The sequence below is a fragment of the Somniosus microcephalus genome, chromosome 16 (assembly GCF_052327205.1).
Source record: "Somniosus microcephalus isolate GS21.2 chromosome 16, FLI_Smic_1.0, whole genome shotgun sequence".
In the NCBI taxonomy this organism is placed as follows: Eukaryota; Metazoa; Chordata; class Chondrichthyes; order Squaliformes; family Somniosidae; genus Somniosus; species Somniosus microcephalus.
The window spans coordinates 6,632,930-6,655,110 of record NC_141002.1 but is presented as its reverse complement, the minus strand read 5'-3'; the positions used below and the strand labels follow the sequence as shown (position 1 = coordinate 6,655,110).

General features: G+C 45.5%; 1 long non-coding RNA gene across 2 annotated transcripts in view; it reads right to left on the bottom strand.

The window, feature by feature from the left end:
• LOC147105957 (uncharacterized) overlaps positions 1 to 22,181 on the bottom strand; it is a 49,998-nt gene that overhangs the window by 11,515 nt on the left and 16,302 nt on the right. For both annotated transcript variants that reach the window (XR_015081308.1, XR_015081307.1), the window contains 2 exons: positions 7,351 to 8,259; positions 2,600 to 2,778 (listed from right to left, as the gene is read on the bottom strand). This is a non-coding gene — a long non-coding RNA (uncharacterized LOC147105957). The remainder of the gene's footprint in view (positions 1 to 2,599; positions 2,779 to 7,350; positions 8,260 to 22,181) is intronic.

Below are 22,181 nucleotides of genomic sequence, written 5' to 3'. Positions count from 1 at the left end.
TGTCTGTTTTTGTGTTTCATGTGGGAAGGGCCCTGAGTTTGTTAAATAAAGCTTTTTATTTATTCAGCTTGTCCATGTGTCATGTTTCAAGTGGTTGTTGCGTTAACCGGCTGAGGGCTTGCGGAGCGGCTGCATTCAAGTGCGTTCATTGCCACAAGCCATTCCCTGAGAGGGGGCCTAGAAGTGTCGTTCAATAAGCCGCCGGCGGACGGCCCTTGGACCTTGTGGCTCCCTCCTGGGCTGGTACTCCTCCTCCTCCTCCTCCTCCTCCTCATGGTCCTCCTGCTCGTCCTCCTGAGGTGGTGGTCCAACGTGAGGTGGCAGTGCCTGAGTCCTGCGAATAGCCAGGCTGTGCAGCATGCAGCAAACGACGACGAACTGGGAGACTCTATCCGGCGAATACTGTAGAGATCCGCCGGAACGATCCAGGCAGCGGAACCGTTGCTTGAGGACGCCAATCGTTTGCTCTATGATGTTCCTTGTGGCTTGATGGCTTTCGTTGTATGCCTCCTCAGCAGGGGTCCTGGGTGCGCGGAGCGGGGTCATGAGCCATGTACACAAAGGGTAGCCCTTGTCCCCGATAAGCCATCCCCTTGGGGGAGGCTGTGCCTGGAACATGTCAGCCACAGTAGTCTGGCGCAGGATAAATGCATCGTGGCTGCTTCCTGGAAAGCGGGCATTGACAGATAGGATGCGCTGCCTGTGGTCACACACCAGCTGTACATTGAGGGAATGGTAGCCCTTCCGGTTGCGGTAATCCTCGGCATTGTCGATAGGTGCCCGCATAGCCACATGCGTGCAGTCAATGGCGCCCTGCACCATGGGGAAGTCGGCGATCCTGGCAAATCCGACTGCACGCTGCTCCTGCCTCTCTAGGGTCATGGGGAAGGAGATGAATTGGTGTCTCCTTGCGAAAAGGTCATCGGTGACCTGCCGGATGCAGCGATGCACGGCGAACTGGGAGATGTTCGCTATGTCCCCAGCAGCGGCTTGGAAGGAGCCGCTTGCATAAAAGTTCAGAGCCACCGTGACCTTCACTTCCACCGACAGAGACGTCCTGCACATCAGCTGTGGACGCAGATCTCTGTGAAGCAGCTGGCAGATCTCTGCAATCACCTCCCTTCTGAAGCGCAGCCTCTTAACACAATGCGCGGCAGTCATGGTGAGATAGGACACCTGCTGGCGGTATTCCCTGAGTGGGTAAGGCCTACGTTGCCGACGCCTGATGGCCCCTCTGCGTCTAGGCATGGCTGCCCCTCTCACACAGCGTCTGCGAGCCTTTCGCACATAATGCTGAAACTGAGGGTTGGAAACCCATGCAGCCCCCATAATATACTTGCAAACAGTGAAATCACAATGAGTCAAATTTCCAAGCTCTGGCCAGAAGCCAAAAATACCTCTCCTACGTTGTCCCAAATCAGTAAGGTCTGTTCCTTGGTCTCTGTCCAGAAATCCAAAGCACTAAAGTCATTGCAGCAAAATGGCTGGCCTTTATAGTCCAGTCTGAGTGCCCTTTAATTAGCGCTCCCCGAGGCCCGCAGGGCCTCTGCTGCGTTCGACTTCACAGTTCTTAACAGCGCCACGCCCACATTGGGCGGGCGCCACTGAAGTTCCGGTTTGGGGCGCACAAACAGCGTTGCACGACGAAATGACGTCATAAGCTGCGCGCGCAGCTGAGCGGGCGCAAACACTTTGCGCCGGCGCTAAATGTCAACTGAAGTTGGGCGTAGGTGCAGATCGGCCTGCGCCAGGGCGCTAAGTGCCTAGCGCTCGAAATCTACCCCTCTTATGGCGCTAACGGCTGGCGAACGCAACTGAATTTCTGGGCCCATGTGTTTTATTTGTCTCAGCACAAATGTTAATAACTTCCATGTCAGTAAAACTTTAAGTTTCTCTTTTTTCATCGGTGTCCCCATCTTCTTTCTCTTTGTTTATCCTTTAGTTTTGCCAATTTTCTTCCCCCTAATTTTGTCACCTGCTCCTGTAGATTTTCGTTTTAATTTCCTCGGTCTTTTGAATGACCATTACTAATTGGTGTACCAATAAAACTCCCGCTTTCTTTGTCTTACTTCCCTTTTGTGTCTCCCACCATTCTCATTGGTACACTGGTACCTTAGACGGATCCCATCCATCCTTTTTCATCTTATCTATCAAACCTTTCTGATCGTCAGCATACAGCCAACTCAATGAGCCCGGCGGTCCCCAATCTGGGCCTCCGCCTTCTGTCATAATGTATTATTTTTGATACTAGACTACCGCGTTCCGGTCCTCCCTAGTAACTCGTTCTCAGAGGTCTACCTATCATCCACCACTAGTGATGGCGGTCCTGACTTGTAACTATCTCGCTGTCAGAGGTGATTATTTCACTTGTAGCCGTTAATACATTAATACCATACGTCGCGTCCTGCAATACAACAGAGAGACTTTTAGTCTGTCTCGGATTCCCAACTAACTCTGGCCTTCATGTGGGGCCCAATTGCCCTCTTAATTCCGGCTCAGTATGGGTCCTCGAGACATTTACATTCCGAAATAACACATCAGATGTCAATCAACTTAACCACTATTCAAACTTATCCACTATTTAAACTGCATCTCTCACCCGTCACGGATACCAGATTCTTTTGGTACTGCGTCGCTGTCACACCGCCCTTCTGAGTGATCCAATTTCTGGACGGTCAAGATTTGACTACTCGCCCCGTTCACTGGTGCAGGTGGTCTTCCAGTTCTGAAGTACCCTGCTCGCAGCGCCAACTTGTTGTGGTGAAAATAAATTTGCATCTAAACCGTGTAAAAGTAAAAAGATGCAGTTTATTGAAAAAAAACAAACAGAAAACATAAGAACATAAGAAATAGGAGCAGGAGTAGGCCAATCGGCCCCTCAAGCCTGCTCCGCCATTCAATAAGATCATGGCTGATCTGATCCTAACTGCCAATCCACGATCACAGAACCATCTCCTGCATCTAACAGAATTAGACACATGAAATAGGAGTAGGATCAGGCTACACGGCCCTTGGGCCCGCTCCGCTACCCACAGGGCCATGACTGATCCAAACCTAGACTCATGTCCAAATTCCTGCCCGCTCCCCGTAACCCTTAATTCCCTTTACTTCTAGGAAACTGTCTATTTCTGTTTTAAATTTATGTAATGATGTAGCTTCTACAGCTTTTTGGGGCAGCATGTTCCAGGGACCTACCACCCTCTGAGTGAAGTAGTTCCTCCCCATCTCAGTTTTGAAAGAGCAGCCACTTATTCTAAGACTATGCCCCCTAGTTCTAGTTTCACCCATCATCGGGAACATCTTCCCTGCATCCACCCGATCCAACCCCTTCACAATCTTATATGTTTCAATAAGATCGCCTTTCGTTCTTCTGAACTCCAATGAGTAGAGTCCCAATCTACTCAACCTCTCCTCATATGTCCATCCCCTCATCCCCGGGATTAACCGAGTGAACCTTCTTTGTACTGACTCGAGAGCAAGTATGTCCTTTCTTAAGTATGGACACCAAAACTGTACGCAGTATTCCAGGTGCGGTCTCACCAATACCTTGTACAACTGAAGCAATACCTCCCTATTTTTATATTCTATCCCCCTAGCAATGAAAGCCAACATTCCATTGGCCTTCTTAATCACTTGCTGCACCTGCATACTAACCTTTTGAGTTTCGTGCACCAGGACCCCCAGATCCCATTGTACTTCAGTACTTTCCAGTTTCTTGCCATTAAGATAATAACTTGCTCTACGATTTTTCCTGCCAAAGTGCATAACCTCACACTTTCCAGTATTGTATTCCATCTGCCAAATCTCTGCCCACTTACTTAGCCTGTCTATGTCCCCTTGAAGGTTTTTTACGTCCTCCTCACTGACTACTTTCCCCCCCATCTTAGTATCATCTGCAAACTTTGATATGTTACACTCGGTCCCCTCCTCCAAATCATTAATATAGATTGTAAAGAGTTGGGGACCCAGCACTGACCCCTGCGGAACACCACTAGTTACTGATTGCCAGTCTGAGAATGAACCATTTATCCCAACTCTCTGCCTTCTGTTAGATAGCCAATCCTCTATCCATGCCAGAATATTACCCCCAATCCCGTGATTTTTTATCTTAAGCAATAATCTTTGTGTGGCACCTTGTCAAATGCCTTTTGGAAGTCTAAATACACTACGTCCACTGGTTCCCCTTTATCCACCCTATATGTTACTTCCTCAAAGAACTCCAGCAAATTTGTCAAACATGACTTTCCCTTCATAAAACCATGCTGACTTTGTCCTATTAAATGATGATTATCCAAATGCCCTGTTACTGTCTCCTTAATAATGGACTCCAAAATTTTACCTACCACAGATGTTAGGCTAACCGGTCTATAGTTTCCAGCCTTCTGTCTACTGCCCTTTTTAAATAAGGGTGTTACATTAGCAGTTTTCCAGTCTGCCGGGACCATTGCCGAGTCCAGGGAGTTTTGGAAAATTATTACCAATGCATCCACAATCCCTGCCGCCACTTCCCTCAAGACCCTAGGATGTAAGCCATCAGGTCCAGGTGATTTATTCGCCTTGAGTCCCATTATTTTACCGAGTACCACTTCCTTAGTGATTTTGATCGTGTTTAGCTCCTCCCCCCCTTTAGCCCCCTGTTTGTCCAATGTTGGGATATTCTTAGTGTCTTCTACTGTAAAGACTGATATAAAATATTCATTCAGTGTTTTTGCCATCTCCATATTTCCCACCATTAATTTCCCGGTCCCATCCTCTAAGGGACCAACATTTACTTTAGCCACCCTTTTTCTTTTTATATAACTATAAAAACTCTTACTATCTGTTTTTATATTTTTTGCTAATTTACTTTCATAATCTATCTTCCCTTTCTTAATCAATCTTTTTGTTATTTTTTGCTGTCTTTTAAAGTTTTCCCAAACCTCTATCCTCCCACTAGATTTGGCTACCTTATATGCCCTTGTTTTTAGTCAAATACTATCCTTAATTTCTTTACTTAGCCACGGATGGCTGTCTTTTCTTTTACACCCTTTTCTTCTCAGTGGAATATATATTTTTTGGAAGTTGTAAAATAACTCCTTAAATGTACACCACTGATCATGTATCGTCTTACCCTTTAATCTATTTTCCCAATCCACTCTACTCAATTCCGTTCTCATACCTTCATAGTCTCCTTTATTCAAGCTTAGCACGCTTGTTTGAGATCCAACCTTCTCACCCTCTAATTGAATATGGAATTCAACCATGTTATGGTCACTCATTCCAAGGGGATCCTTTACTAGGACATTTTTAATTAATCCTGTCTCGTTACACAGGACCAAATCTAAGGTTGCTTGCCCCCTGGTCGGTTCAGTTACATACTGCTCAAGAAACCCATCCCTAATACACTCAATGAACTCGTTCTCAAGGCAGCCCTGCCCAATTTGATTTGTCCAATATGGTAGTTAAAATCCCCCATAATTACAGATGTTCCCTTATTACAAGCCTCAACTATTTCCTGATTGATACTCCATCCAACAGAGTTGCCACAGTTCAGAGGCCTATGGACTACGCCCACTAGTGTTTTTTTCCCCTTATTATTCCTTACCTCCACCCAAACTGTTTCATTGTCCTGATCTTTTGACCCAATATCCTTTCACTGTATTACAGTGATTCCTTCCTTTATAAACATAGCCACCCCACCTCCCCTTCCTTCCTGCCTGTCCTTCCTGATCGTTAAATAACCTGGTATGTTTAATTCCCAGGCATTGTCACCCTGCAGCCATGTCTCTGTAATGGCCACAAGATCATACCCATATGTAGTTATTTGTGCCATTAACTCATCTATTTTGTTACGAATGCTACGTGCATTCAGATAGAGAACTTTCAAAGATGTTTTGTGACACTTAGTTCCTGCTTTTGCCCTTTGTATTACTTTACCTTTTACTCCATACCTTCTGCCCCTTCCTGACATGCTCTGGTTTTTAATTTCCCCACTGCGACCTAAGTCGATGACCTTCTCTGTTGTCATTTGTATTATTTGCTCTCTAGGAACCTCCCCCCCACTAGTTAGTTTAAAGCCCTCTCTACAGCCCTAGTTATATGATCCGCCAGGACTCTAGTCCCAGCACTGGCCAAGTGAAGCCCGTCCCAACTGAACAGCTCCCTCCTGCCCCAGTACTGATGCCAGTGTCCCAGGAAGCAAAACCCATTTCTCCCACACCAGTCTTTGAGCCACGCATTTAACTCTCTAATTTTATTTGTCCTAGCCAAATTCGCTCGTGGCTCAGGTAATAATCCAGAGATTATTACCCTTGTGGTTCTGCTTTTTAATTTGACCCCTAGCTGCTCAAACTCCCTCAGCAGAACCTCCTTCCTTGTCCTATCTATGTCGTTGGTACCAACATGGACCACAACAACTGGATCCTCTCCCTCCCACTCCAAGTTTCTCTCCAGTCCAGAGGAGATGTCCTTAACCCTGGCACTGGGCAGGCAACACAGCCTTCGGGACTCTCGCTCTCGGCTGCAGAGAACTCTATCTATCCTCTGGGAGAAGTGTCTCAGACCCCGCGGTCTGTGCGAGCACCTTCTCGTTCTCTCTTGGTTGGTACAGCTTTTTATTCTATTTTCATCCAATCACATTGTATTGCAATAATCACCTGATCACATTGTATTACAATAATCACCTGATCACATGGATTCTTTTCAGTATTAATAAAGGTTAGTTACATCTTACTATGCCTTTGGTTACAGGTCAAATTCCCATGACCCCTATATTCTGCTGTGTCTACAAATTTTAGCTAAAGCAGCACATTTCTTATCGCTTAACACACATTCTGTCTTGTCCCACAGCTGCATCTTATCTCTGTTTTGCAAAGTTTCTCTACACACTGTCCTTTGTGCAAAACTAGCGAAAATAGCACAAAAGTCTTTTTCACATGAGAAAGTCTTTTTCATAAAAGAAAGTTGTTATTCTGAGAGGGTTCATTTTAACCCCTTCAGTCCCTCCTGTTGGTCCTGCACCAAATTTAGATTTTGGCTAGGGATACCAACTTCTCTTCTACTTTTACCATCCCCAGGATTACTCCTAACTGATGGCTTAAACTTAGTACCTAAGTTCGTCTTTCCCCTCTGTCTATCTTGTTGTGCTAGGCGTGGTAGTCTGTGCAAATGACTAAAGAACTTTACATGTATGTTACTATCGCTATCAGTTCATTATCCCGCATTAACTGTTCGGTTTCTGGCTTAATATTGATTATATCAACTGTAGCAACCGGCACTATTCGGGACACAGCTGCCCTACAGCATGCTTTCAGAACCGTCATTATAACACAAAATAATACTGCAACTATAGTGACAATTGTAAGTCCTTACCATTTCTATTTGTCTTTTGATGCTTGATATTCGACCTTGCTGGCATTTGTGCTATCTTTTTCCGCTTGCCTGTTGTCAGTCCCTGGTCTAAGAATTAAAACCCATCTTTGAATCTAATAGTTATTTCTTTATTGACTTCTCACAATCGGCTGTTGACTAATCTAGCCAGCTCTTATTGCTCTCTCAACTTGGGCGTTAGTTAGTAGGGAGTCTTGAAGATTTCTCCCTTCCTTACAGTCCATTCCTTTGAGGAGAAGGAGCAACCTCTGACCCCTTACTCAAATTCAATTCACTGTTCCGGTGTTCCAATTCTGCCCCACCTGGGACCCCTCTGTTTCTTCTATCTTTCCTGATGTTACCCCGCCTGGGGTCTCCTCTACATTGCTTCGGATCTTCTCTTTCGGTGTGCTCAATTAATATGTTAGTGCTTGTCAGTCATGGGCATGAGTACCCAATTGGCTTATGTATCAAAGTCTTACTACACACGTTACATATATCAAATACACTAGCATTACAAGTTGGATAACTACCACAGCATGTGAAATAATACAAACCTAAGGGTGTGCTGATGTATTAAGCCCAATACCCAATCAATGTGAGTTGTCCCCTATGCTGTCAATTTCAATATCTATTCTCGAGTTGTCTTGCTCCAAAACATAAAAATGCTTTAAGGAGGAGTTCAGTCGCATCATGAGCTCACTGAAACCCACAAACAACAGGGGAATGTCATATCCGAGTATCTGAATTGTGCCACATAATTGTGTAGCTCATACTTAAAAACGTGTTGGTTGATGAGACAGGTCCTGTTAGACCCGTAAAGCATGGTAATTGCAGTAGTAGTGACACAGGAGGCACCACTAAAATCACCTCATACTGGATTCATACTGGTTTTTCCCCACGCTCTGTTACCTACAAAACACAATTATTACAGTCACAGTTAAATTCAGTCTTACAATCATATCAAATACATTACAGTTCAACATCTAATCAACAAATCATGGATTTAAAAGATTCTCCAGATCTCTCTTTTGCTCGTATCCATCTTGTGGATAATTCTTACTAATCATGATTTCTCCTTAGCCCTCGATTGTACCAATCCAGATCCCATGCAACTCTCCACTTCAACTTTAATCCCTCTAACAGGTACCCATGTGTTTAACTCTATTCTGATTGTTTCATTAATTAGATAGTTTCTCAATGGAGTATGCTTTAAAAGTTGTCTCGCTCTCCTGAGCCACATTACCCCTTTCATGTCTTGCTGTTGTCAAGTAACTGAGCATGTCTGAGACCTGTTCTTCAGTGCAGATTCACCATACATTCCTGGATGGCAATTACCTCATATGTAACAAATCACATTTGCACACTCATGCCGGTATCTCAATATCATGCCACACATGCCATTCGATACAAGCCTTTCTCGGACTTTCAGGTATCTTATCAAAAGATTGTAGTCGTCTAATGGCTGAATACTTTTTCAAGGTCTTACTTGCTGCTATTTAAGCTTTGAGCTGAGCTCTTGGCCCTCTGCCTGTAACCTGGCCACTTCAGCCTGCTTGATTTCAAGCTGATTTTTAGCAGTAACTAGCCCTACATTAATCTCTTCCATTTCTTTCTCCTGAAGTGCTCTTTCCTGTAGTTGTGCTTTCACTAATGCAGTTTTCTCAGCTATTAGGCTCTCCAAAAGCATAATCTGTTGCTTAAAGTTATTCTCAAGATTCAACTTTTCTTTTTCCACGGTCTCTATTGTTGCCTGACTTTTCTCAATGTTTTCCGAAAACTGCTTTAACCTGTCAACTTTTTCAAGTAAAGCATCTTCCTTTTCAGCTAGAAGGGAGGCAAGAGAATTTTCATTCTGCTTTGACTTCATTAATTTATTCTCCAAGTCTGAAACCAGTTCTTCCTTGGTCTGGCAATCTACCTGGAGATTTAGTAAGCAGTCGTTCAAATTATTTTCTTCTTGTTTCAGGTCATCGAGTTCAGACTGATTTTATTTTCAGTTTTGTTTCTGCTCTTTTAAACTGCCTGAGAGCATTTTGCAAGTTCTCATTCAGTAGTGTAATTCTCCTGTTTTAATTTTACAATCTCAATCACTTTCCTTTAATTACCATTCATATCTTATTCATGAGTCCTGGAAAAACTTTACTGTCCAGTACAATATTTAAGATAGAAAACATAGATCAAACATTCTCACTTGATCCAAGTTATTAACACATTTTATTATCATTATTTTTAGAGGATCTTTTATTTTCCCAAAAGTAACCAAATATATAGTGCCTGAGTCCATTTTGTCATTTCAAAATTATCCCAAAATCCAAATAGCAGTACAGTTGAACTGACAGGTTTTGTCAATATTCAATTTCATCTCTATCAATTTATCTTCCATTTCCAATTTCAGAAACAAGTGATTCTTAGGCTAGATAGCTTAAACAGTGTTTTTAACATTAGAGACAGAAGTGCTGCAATTAGTTTACAAGGTAACTTCCATATAACAAAAGAAAGAAGGGAATCCATTGTGACTCTGCTTAGAGCCCAAGGGGTTAATTTATCAAATCTTAATTTTCCCTCTGTCACTGTGGTGAAATAATAACTTAAAATTAAGAAACGTAAATTTAATAATGTCCAATATCTTTAGATTTCATACTAAAGTTGTTGCTTGGTGAACTTAAACAGCTGTCAGTGGAAAGGGTTAACTCCTTTGCAGGATTTTTAAGAAGGTGGAGCAAAACATTATCAAATGCACGCAACTGCGTCAATTCACGTAAATCAAAAAAAAGAACTTTCCTGATCGAAAGACAGTTGTGTTTTCACACTTTAACTAAACACGAACACGGAGGTAATATGGACAGTGAAGAAGGACGGGATTGAGCAAAGTTCACAAGCTAAGTAAGTCTTTGTAAGGAACTCTGTAACTATCGGATGTTCTTGCGGAGCGGAGTTATCTTATTCAATGCGGTCTACACAAATTTACACCAACCAAAATTTCACTGTGGCCACAATGAAAGTCTGGTTTTAATAGGTTAATTAATCTCATAACTCCAATTTAATCCAGATCTTGTAAACATTCAAATTAATTTTCTTCCAAGCACATTGGCAACTGTAACTTAAGGCAGAAGCTTATCTTTTGTAAAACTATGGACAGAGAAACAAAACAAAATAGCACATTCTTGCAGAAAACAGTAAATTACATCATATTTTCTTATCAAATCAAACTGCTTTAGAAGATTTCACCACAGCAACCGTGACTCCAAGGTTAAATCTTAGACTGAAACTTAATCTTTTATTAAACAAACTTTTTGTTGCTCTTCTCAGTTTTTACACACCAGCTAAACTTAAATTAGTTCAAAGTTTTTTTCAATTCTTGGAGCACAATCTTATTCGCACATGCTTCCAAAATCCAAGACAAAACAAACGTTTTTAAACGTGTTATGTTCATTAATAATTAGTCGTTTTTATTAAGAACAGCTAGCTTTTGCGAGACACTTTATTGAGCACATGTGGACTAGGTACAGTATCTGTAGAGGCATCCGTAAAAATAATGAGGAGGAGGAATTCCTTGAGTGTTTAAGGGATGGTTATCTGGATCAATATGTCGAGGAACCAACTCGGGAACAGGCTATATTGGACTGGGTACTGTGCAATGAGAAGGGACTAATCAGTAATCTTGTTGTACGGGGACCCTTGGGTCAGAGCGATCATAACATGATCGATTTCTCACTCGAAATGGAGAGCGAAGAAATTGACTCAGAGACTAAGGTCCTGAATTTAAACAAGGGGAATTATGATGCCATGAGACGGGAACTGAGTAGGTCTGATTGGACAACGTTCCTGGGAGGACTGGAGGTAGATAAACAATGGCAAACATTTAAAGATAGAATGACAAAATTGCAAAAATTGTTTATACCAATCTGGCATAAAAGGAAATCTAAAAAGGTGACTCAACCGTGGATAACAGGGGAAATTAGAGACAGCATAAAATCCAAAGATAGGGCGTATAAAATAGCCAAAAAAAGCGCCAGAGCGGAAGATTGGGAACAGTTTAAGATAGAGCAAAGGAGGGCAAAGGGCATGATCAAGAGGGGCAAAATAGCTTACGAAAACAAGCTGGCGGAAAATATAAAAACTAACTCCAAAAGCTTTTATAAATATATCAAAAGGAAAAGACTGGTGAAAACCAAAGTTGGTCCATTGCAGTCAGATACGGGGGAATATATAATGGGAAATAAGGAAATGGCAGATCAACTAAATGCATACTTTGGGTCAGTCTTTACGAAGGAAGACACAAAAAACCTCCCTGGGATATCGGGAAAAATAGGGACATTGGCAAAGGAGGAACTGACGCAAATCAATATCTCTAAGGATATGGTGTTAAGGAAGCTAAAGGGATTGAAGGTGGACAAATCCCCAGGGCCTGATAACATGCATCCTAGGGTACTGAAGGAGGTGGCCCTAGAGATAGCGGATGCACTAAGGATGATTTTTCAGAATTCATTAGACTCGGGAACAGTGCCGATGGATTGGAGGGTAGCTAACGTTACCCCACTATTCAAAAAGGGGGGTAGGGAAAAAGCAGGTAATTACAGACCTGTAAGCCTTACATCAGTTGTGGGCAAAATGCTGGAGTCCATCATTAAGGATGAAATAGCGGAGCACTTAGCAAATGGGGACAGGATAGGACAGAGTCAACATGGATTTACAAAGGGTAAATCGTGCTTGACTAATCTATTGGAATTTTTTGAGGGAGTAACTGGTAGAATAGATGGGGGAGAGCCAGTAGATGTGGTGTACCTGGACTTCCAAAAGGCCTTCGATAAGGTCCCACATAAAAGATTAGCATGGAAAATTGAGGCTCATGGGATAAAGGGGAAAGTTTTGGCGTGGATAGGGAACTGGCTGTCAGATAGAAAACAGAGAGTTGGAATAAACGGCTCATTTTCTGAATGGCAGGCAGTAACAAGTGGGGTACCACAGGGATCTGTCCTGGGCCCCCAGCTGTTCACAATTTACATTAATGACCTGGATCAGGGAGTCGGATGCAGCATTTCCAAATTTGCAGACGACACTAAACTAGGAGGGGGGGTGGGCTCAGAGGAAGAGACCAGGAAGCTCCAGAGCGATTTGGACAGACTGGGCGATTGGGCGGATAAATGGCAGATGCACTATAATGTGGACAAGTGCGAAGTTATCCACCTTGGGTGCAGGAACGGGAGGGCAAATTATTATTTAAATGGCAATAGATTGGGAGAGGGGGAAGTACAGAGAGACCTGGGTGTTCTTGTACACCAGTCACTGAAGGCGAGCATGCAGGTGCAACAGGCGGTCAAGAAGGCAAACGGTATGCTGGCCTTCATAGCAAAAGGGTTAGAATACAGGAACAGGGATACCTTGCTGCAGCTGTACAGGGCACTGGTGAGACCACACCTCGAGTACTGTGTACAGTTTTGGTCGCCTCATCTGAGGAAGGATGTTCTTGCCATGGAGGGGGTGCAGCGGCGATTCACCAGGCTGATACCAGGAATGGCGGGAATGACCTATGAGGAGAGACTATGTAGTTTAGGGATGTACACACTGGAGTTTAGAAGATTGAGAGGGGACCTCATAGAAGTGTATAAAATTCTGACAGGTCTAGACAGACTGGATGCAGAAGGAATGTTTCCCTTGGCGGGTGAGAACAGAACTAGAGGACATAATTTAAGGATAAGGGCTAAACCATTTAGGACAGAGATGAGGGGGAATTTCTTCACTCAGAGAGTGGTGAACCTGTGGAACTCATTGCCACAGAGGGCAGTGTACGCCAGCTCATTAAATATATTTAAGAGGGAATTAGATATATTTCTACGGGCAAAAGGGGTTAAGGGTTACGGAGAGAAGGCGGGGACGGGATACTGAATTAAAGGATCAGCCATGATCTCATCGAATGGCGGAGCAGGCACGAAGGGCCGAATGGCCTACTCCTGCTCCTATCTTCTATGTATCTATGTATCCATCTTGACTGCTGCCTTGTGGGTAGCCTAGTGCATTGTGGGTAGCCCACTCTTATATACATACAGCACCACCTAGTGTACCATTCCAGAATGACAGGTTACTGATCATTACATCCCCCTTTCGTTGAGGTTAAACAAAATCAGTATCAATCAATATCAATCAATAACAACATAAACATCTTCAACAGTCAATACATTTTCAATGTAGTTTTCTTTGTACTCAAAGATTAAGTCTATCAGGCTTTTTTACTTCACGTGTGGATCTTCTCAGCACAGGTAAGTCTGATGTGTTTTCATGAGAGCCTGTATGTGTATTTGTGTTAGATTGTTCTGGTGGTGAGTGACAAGATTCAGTTGCGGCCAAAGATGTGCGGGTTAGGTTGATTGGCTATGATAAATTGACCCTTAGTGTTAGGGGGATTAAGTACGTGGGGTTACGGGGATAGGGTGGGATATGTGTTGATGTAGGGGTTACGGGGATCGGGTGGGATATGTGTCGGTGCAGGCTCGATGGGCCGAAATGGCCTCTATCTGCACTGTGGGGTTTCTGTGATTCTGTGATTGTCATCGATTTGCTCTTCGATAGTCTCTTGTGTTTTTAGGAGGGAATGGCGGTTCCTCCTGAGAATCTGTCCTTCCTCAGTTCTAACAGTGTATGACCTTGGTCCTACTTCCTCAAGAACTGTAGCTTTCCTGTTCCATGCACCGGATCCTCAATCCTGACAACATCATCCCTTGTCAATGGTTTCAGAGTTTTGGATGACTTGTCATAGTATCACAGAATCACAGAAACCCCACAGTGCAGATAGAGGCCATTTCGGCCCATCGAGCCGACACATATCCCACCCGATCCCCGTAACCCATACACCAACACATATCCCACTCTATCCCCGTAACCCCACGTATTTAATCCCCCTAACACTAAGGGTCAATTTATCATAGCCAATCAACCTAACCCGCACATCTTTGGACTGTGGGAGGAAACCGGAGTGCCCGGTGGAAACCCACGCAAACACGGGGAGAATGTGCAAACTCCACACAGACAGTCACCCGAGGCCAGATTCGAACCCGGGTCTCTGGCGCTGTGAGGCAACAGTGCTAACCACTATGCCACCGTGCCACAGTATGATTTCTGTTTCAGCTTTAACAGTTGAAGTCTCTGTCTCAGTTCCTTACACTGCTTTTCTTTTGCACAGCAGGGTAGCGTGGTACGCAACTTGCAACCCATTAGGAGTTCAGCAGGTGAAGAACCAGAGTCTAAAGGTGAGGCTCGGTAGGTCAGCAGGGTGAGATACGGATCAGACTTGCTTTCTGTCACTTTCTTCAGTAGCTGCTTGAGAACTTGAACACCTTTCTCTGCCTTACCATTCGACTGAGCATACAAAGGACTGGATGTGATGTGTTGAAAGTCATAATGTGCTGCAAACTGTTGCCACTCTTTACAGTTGAAGCACGGACCATTGTTCCTAATGGCAATCCTGGGAATTCCATGTCTGGTGAAGATGGATTTCACATGCATTATGAAACTGCTTGCTGTGGTGCTTGAGAGCAGCACCATCTCAGGATAGTTAGAATAGTAGTCAATCACTATTAGATAGTCTTTACCATTTAAATGAAAAAGGTCCATACCAACCTTTTGCCATGGTGCTGTTGGTATGTCAGCTACTATCATTGGTTCCTTTGCTTGTTTGTTTTGGTGTTTCTGACATGTCTCACATTTGCCTATCATGTTCTCAATGTCCTTATTTATGCCAGGCCAATAAACAGTGTCTCTTGCTCTCCTTTTGCATTTTTCAATTCCGAGGTGTCCCTCATGAATCCTTTTGAGCATGTCTTGATGTAGAGCCTGTGGAATGACTATTCTGTTCTGTTTTAGTAGTAGTCCACTTGCGACACTCAATTCTGACCTTATGTGAAAATATTTTGGACAGGAACCTTTTGGCCAACCATGATGAATGTTCTCTATTACTGTTTGTAATACTGTATCTTTTACTGTTTCTTCTGCTATTTGCTTTGATTTTGTGTCTGACATGGGCAGCGCAGCAGTGACCATACTCACATGAACATCCACGTCTTCTTCAGTAGAGCTCACATGACTCATTGTGGGTGCTCGGGATAGTGCATCTGCTAACACTATGCATTTGCCTGGTGTGTAGATCAGTTCAAAGTCATATCTTTGCAGCTTCATCATGAGTCGTTGAATCCTTGGAGACATCTCATTCAGATTTTTTTTTTTGATGGCAACCAATGAGCTGTGGTCTGTCTCAACTGTGAAGGTGGGAAGTCCATATATGTAGCCATGAAACTTTTCTAGTCCAACTACCAAGCCTAGACATTCCTTTTCAATCTGGGCGTATTGACACTCAGTATCAGTCATAGACCTGGAGGCATAGGCAACAGGCTTCCAATCTTCACCCTCTGCTTGTAGCAAGACCACACCTAGGCCATCTTTTGATGCATCCATTGACACTTTGATTCTTTTTGTTGGGTCAAAGAAGGTGAGTACAGATGTGGTTGTCAGCACTGTTTTGAGCTTTATCCACTCTTGTTCATGTATTTCTGTCCATGCAAACTCATTTGTTTTACGTAGCAGATCTCGCAGACAGGCTGTCTTGGCTGACAAGTTAGGAATGAACTTTCCAATGAAGTTTATCATCCCCATGATGCGTAGCACTCCTTTTTTGTCAGTGGGTCGGGGCATTTTGAGTATGGCGTTTACTTTTTCCATATCTGGCTCTATTCCTTTACCAGATAGATTATCTCCTAAGAAAGTGACTTTCTGGACGCCAAACTGACACTTGGCTTTGTTGAGCTTCAGTCCATTCCGGCGTATGCTCTGTAGCACTTTAGTCAGTCTCTCATTGTGTTCTTTCAGTGTGGAGCCCCAGATGATGATGTCATCAACATAGACCCGAACTCCTTCCAGACCTTCAATTATGTGTTCCATCGCTCTATGAAAGATTTCAGATGCAGATATTATCCCGAAAGGCATTCTGAGGAAACAATACCTGCCAAATGGTGTGTTGAAGGTACAGTATTTGGTGCTCTCTTCATCCAGTTTTAGTTGCCAAAATCCTTGTGAGGCATCGAGCTTTGTAAAGTATCTGGCACCTGACATTTCACTGGTGATTTCTTCTCGCTTGGGAATCTGGTAGTGTTCACGTTTTATGTTTGCATTTAAGTCCTTTGGATCCATGCATATTCTTAGATCATTGTTCTTTTTCTTTACACATACCATGGAGTTAACCCAGTCTGTTGGCTCTTCGACTTTCCTGATGACTCCTAGTGTGGTCATTCTGTCCAGTTCATTCTTGAGCCGGTCACGCGGGGTGCTGGAACTCTTCGTGGAGCATGTACCACTGGCTGAGCATCCTCCTTTAGTTGGATCTTGTAAGTGAATGGTAGAACTCCAAATCCTTTGAACACATCCTGGAAATTATTCACTACAGAATCCACCGAGTCATCTGGTCTGCTTATGGCACAGTTTATACGGTAGACTCTCTTGACCAGTTCTAAGTCCTCACAAGCTTTGTCACCCAGTAGTGAATCAAGTCCTTCAGACACAACAGAAAACATGAGATGATGCACTTTGTCTTTGACTGTCACTTTAAGTCTGCATACACCTAAGCTATCTATTTTCTGTCCATTATAGTCCTTCAGTAGTACTGACTTTTTCTGTATTTTGGGCTTTTCTTTCATATTGTTAATGTCACTCATACTGATTAAGTTTGCTTTTGCCCCAGTGTCTAGTTTCAATGTAACTAATGCTCCATTTACCTGCAGTGGGATCATCCATTTGTCCTCTGTTACTGCATTAACTTTATGTTCAGCATTGTTAATTCCTGAGGGCTGCACATTTTCTGTATCCTTTTTGATATTGTCACATGACACCATTCCTACAAAACATGTCTCACTTAAATCAGTGTCCTCAATCACATTAACTCGGTGCCCTTTCTTTGTTTTTACTTTTGAAAAGCATTGTTTAGCAAAGTGATTCTTTCCATTACACTTTGTGCACATTTTTCCAAATGCTGGGCATTGTCTTAACTGGTGTTTGTAATCACAGCATTTACAATTAAACATTTCATCCTCCGATTGCTTTTCATTTCTGTTCTGCCCATGTTTCTTCCCCTTGTAGGACACAGCACCGACAGCAGCATTATCACTCATTACAATCGCATCATTATTGATTTCATTGAAAGTCTTCGCGTGCTTTCGAGCTAGCTCACTGGCTTGGCATATTTTCACAGCAATTTGCAATGTTAGTTCGGTTTCTCTCAACAGACGTTCCCTGACTTTTTTTATCATGAATACCAAACACAATCTGGTCACGAATCATGGATGCTTTCAGCTCAGAGAAATTACATGTCTGTGCTTTCAGTTTCAGATCAGTCATAAAGCTATCAAAAGTCTCATTTTGCTGCTGTGTCCGAGAACAGAAGATGTACCTCTCATAGGTTTCATTCTTTTTGGGAGAACAATGTGTATCAAACTTCTTTAGCACATCGTCTAATTTTTCTCTGTTCTCCTCTGGATTAAATACAAATGTATTAAATACCTCTATCGCCTGTCGGCCTGCAACCATGAGCAGCAACGCTATTTTCCTTGCGTCTGGCTTCATACCGTACCCGATGGCAGCAATGCAGAGTTCGAATTGTTGTTTAAAAGTCTGCCAATAGTAGTCGATATTTCCTGTGAGTTTCAAACGCTCTGGTGCCTTCAAATTCTCCATGTCATGTTGCACAATATTCAGCAGATCATACCAATCCTGGTACCATGTTATGTTCATTAATAACTAGTCGTTTTTATTAAGAACAGCTAGCTTTTGCTAGACACTTTATTGAGCACATGTGGATTAGGTACAGCATCTGTAGAGGCATCCATCTTGACTGCTGCCTTGTGGGTAGCCTAGTGCATCGTGGGTAGCCCACTATCATATACATACATCACCACCTAGTGTACCATTCCAGAATGACAGGTTACTGATCATTACACATAGCAATCGTGACTCCAAGGTTAAATCTTAGACTGAAACCTAATCTTTTACGAAACAAACTTTTTGTTGCTCTTCTCAGTTTTTACACACCAGCTAAATTTAAATTAGTTCAAAGGTTTTTTTCAATTCTTGGGGCACAATCTTATTCACACATGCTTCCAAAATCCAAGACAAGGCAAAAGTTTTTTAATGCTTTTAACACAGAGAAGTGGGTGGAGCTAAATCACACATAACAGAATCTTTCTTTTAAAGAACATCTAATCAGACAAAAGAAATATTGTAACTTCTTAAACATTCATAGTCAGGAAAACTTTCACACAAACTGAAATTCCAGCATTTTTTTAAGGTTCCTTTCACTCAGCAAATCATGGCCTAGAAATTCAGTATAGCCACGTTTAGGGCGGTAAAGTCGGGCGGGCGCTAAAGTTTGTGCCCGCCGGAAAGTGGAGGCCACTTCGCCGATATTCAGTAGCTTTGGTCAAGGAGTTTGGGCGAGCGCTAAAATTGGCGTTGCACCCCTATCTTTAGGCGCTAAGCCGGCGGTGCAGACTCATACCGCCGAGGCCGGGCGCAGCGCAGGTGCGGTCATGTTTTGATTGACAGCAGACACCCTGATGCCGGCCAGCTCTTAAAGGGGGAAGGGTCGAGTTGGTCTGCTGCCACGCCCTGGATACTGCAGCCCTCCAGCTAGGCCTAAACACTGCTGCTGGAGAGAAATAGCACCAGCAACGATGCAGAGGGCCCGTGAGCGAGCGCAGCGCTTCTCTGCCCATGCTTTGAGGGTGCTGCTTAGGGGTTTGGAGAAGAACAGAGATATCTTGTGCCCGGACAGTGGCAAGAAGGCTCCCAAGAGGCTGTACAGGAGAGCCTGGAGGGAAATCGCCCAGAGGGTCACAGCCAACAGCGATGTCCCCAGGACTGGTGACCAATGCCGCAAGAAGTTTAACGACCCCACTCGGATGGTCAGGGTGAGTACCCTTTCCAGTGTCCTCCTCATCCTTGCATGTGCACCTCACATTATGGGCAAAGGGACCTCAAAGGCCTAATGGCCAGCCCTCCTCCAGCAGCTATGGCACTGGCATGATCATCAATAGCACTTTCTGCACTTGACACACTGGCCAAGCTATTCGACCATGGGAGGCAGTGCACACAACAACAGGGCACCACACTGGCCAAGCTATTAGACCATGGGAGGCAGTGCACACAACAACAGGGCACCACACTGGCCAAGCTATTCCACCATGGGAGGCAGTGCACACAACAACAGGGCACCACACTGTACTTAGAGGCCGTCCTTTCTCTTGCAGGCCAAGCTGGCGCAGAATCTGAAGAGCCGGACTGTCACCGGGGGAGGCCGTGTCCAGTTCCAGGAGCTCAGTGAGCTGGAGGAGCACGTGGCTCGACTCATGCGTGCCCGGGTGATTGGCCCCATTGCTATTGGAGATGCCGACCCTGTGCTGGGCCCCAATGGTAAGGACGTGACCGTTTGGACTTCTCTCGTTCCCCTTGCGCTTCAGATCTACATCCTTTGCCACTGTCCCACCAATGCGCATAGTGCCACCACTCATGCCTCCCTCGCTGATGCCCTGTCCTCACTCTAAAGCTACTCTTGTGCCTTCCTGCTTTCAGCTGGTGAGGAGGAGGTCCCTGAAGCTGCGAGTGTCAGTCCCTCGGAAGAGGAGGACGACGAGGACCAAGAGGAAGGCGGCACATCGGGGGAACCCTCATCCGCGCCAGGGGATGGCAATGGAGGGGACACGTCTTGCCTGGAAGAGAGCCAGGGGGAAGTGTTGCAGGGGGGTGTAGCTCCTGTGCCCAGTGGCTTCCAGCCACACGGGAAGGGTCGGGCAGCACAGCTGCCTTCTCCCCAGAGGCGGCAAGTGTTGCAGGGGGGTGTAGCTCCTGGGCCCAGTGGCGTCCAGCCACGTGGGAAGGGTCGGGCAGCACAGCTGCCTTCTCCCCAGAGGGGGCAAGTGTTGCAGGGGGGTGTAGCTCCTGGGCCCAGTGGCGTCCAGCCACGCGGGAAGGGTCGGCCAGCTCGGCGGCCTTCTCCCCAGAGGGAGAGTCCGGCCTCCAGTCCGGAGATGGTCCTCGCCCAGGAGGTGCGCCTCCTTGATCAAATGTCCGTGGACTCGGAGCGGCGCCACACCGAGTTCATGGGGGTTGTGGGACAGTTGCCTCAGGCCATTGAGTCCCTGGCTCATAGTGTGGCCGATTTCGGGGACTCACAGGCCAGGGGTGTCGAACAACTCGCGGCAGCACAGGACGCGAGTCGAGAGTTCATGAGTGGTGCCGTGCAGACACTGGCTGGTCTGATGCGGGCACAGACCAGGGCAGTACGGGCACTCACTTCTGCCACACTCGCTGTGTCACGGACGCATCGCCAGGGCACCCGCCGCGCTGCTGCAGCACAGCGGTCTGGCCTTCACCAGATTGCTGCGCTTGCTGCAGTGCCAGCCCGGCCGAGTGCCAGTGTCTCTGGCGACCAGCGAGCGCCTGGCATCAGCCAGCTTGCCCCCATTGCTGCAGCCGCCACTGCCACTCCCCCAGCAAAGCTGCGACGAGCTGCTGGAGAGACTGATGCTGGCCAGCCACAGCTGCAGCAGTCAGCAGCCGGCCCCTCCAGGGCCGGACCTCGTCTAGGCCGACCCCCAAGGGCATCTTCCGTCACGCATTGTGCCCCTCAGGAGCCTTCACCCAGCCTTGCAACACACACAGGGCCCAGGTTGAGGCGGAGCAGCAGGTCGGGCAGGGGCTGGAGAAGCCTGCACAAGGACTCGCCCTCTTGGCACACCAAGTAGAGTGTGTTGCCAGATGTTTTTTTATATGGGGGTGTTTGTGTTCTGTATGGGGGGGGCTTATTTTGGTAAGGCCGAAGATGAAGGCAAATGTTTTTTTAGATGGGGGTGTTTGTGTTCTGTATGGGGGGGTTTGTCTTGGTAAGGCCGAGGATGAAGGCCAATTGGATGGACAAGTTTTGTTATTCCTCCGCAGGTTGTGGGAGTGAGATATGTTTTTGACTGTTTTTTGGGGGTCTTGTCTGTTTTTGTGTTTCATGTGGGAAGGGCCCTGAGTTTGTTAAATAAAGCTTTTTATTTATTCAGCTTGTCCATGTGTCATGTTTCAAGTGGTTGTTGCGTTAACCGGCTGAGGGCTTGCGGAGCGGCTGCATTCAAGTGCGTTCATTGCCACAAGCCATTCCCTGAGAGGGGGCCTAGAAGTGTCGTTCAATAAGCCGCCGGCGGACGGCCCTTGGACCTTGTGGCTCCCTCCTGGGCTGGTACTCCTCCTCCTCCTCCTCCTCCTCCTCATGGTCCTCCTGCTCGTCCTCCTGAGGTGGTGGTCCAACGTGAGGTGGCAGTGCCTGAGTCCTGCGAATAGCCAGGCTGTGCAGCATGCAGCAAACGACGACGAACTGGGAGACTCTATCCGGCGAATACTGTAGAGATCCGCCGGAACGATCCAGGCAGCAGAACCGTTGCTTGAGGACGCCAATCGTTTGCTCTATGATGTTCCTTGTGGCTTGATGGCTTTCGTTGTATGCCTCCTCAGCAGGGGTCCTGGGTGCGCGGAGCGGGGTCATGAGCCATGTACACAAAGGGTAGCCCTTGTCCCCGATAAGCCATCCCCTTGGGGGAGGCTGTGCCTGGAACATGTCAGCCACAGTAGTCTGGCGCAGGATAAATGCATCGTGGCTGCTTCCTGGAAAGCGGGCATTGACAGATAGGATGCGCTGCCTGTGGTCACACACCAGCTGTACATTGAGGGAATGGTAGCCCTTCCGGTTGCGGTAATCCTCGGCATTGTCGATAGGTGCCCGCATAGCCACATGCGTGCAGTCAATGGCGCCCTGC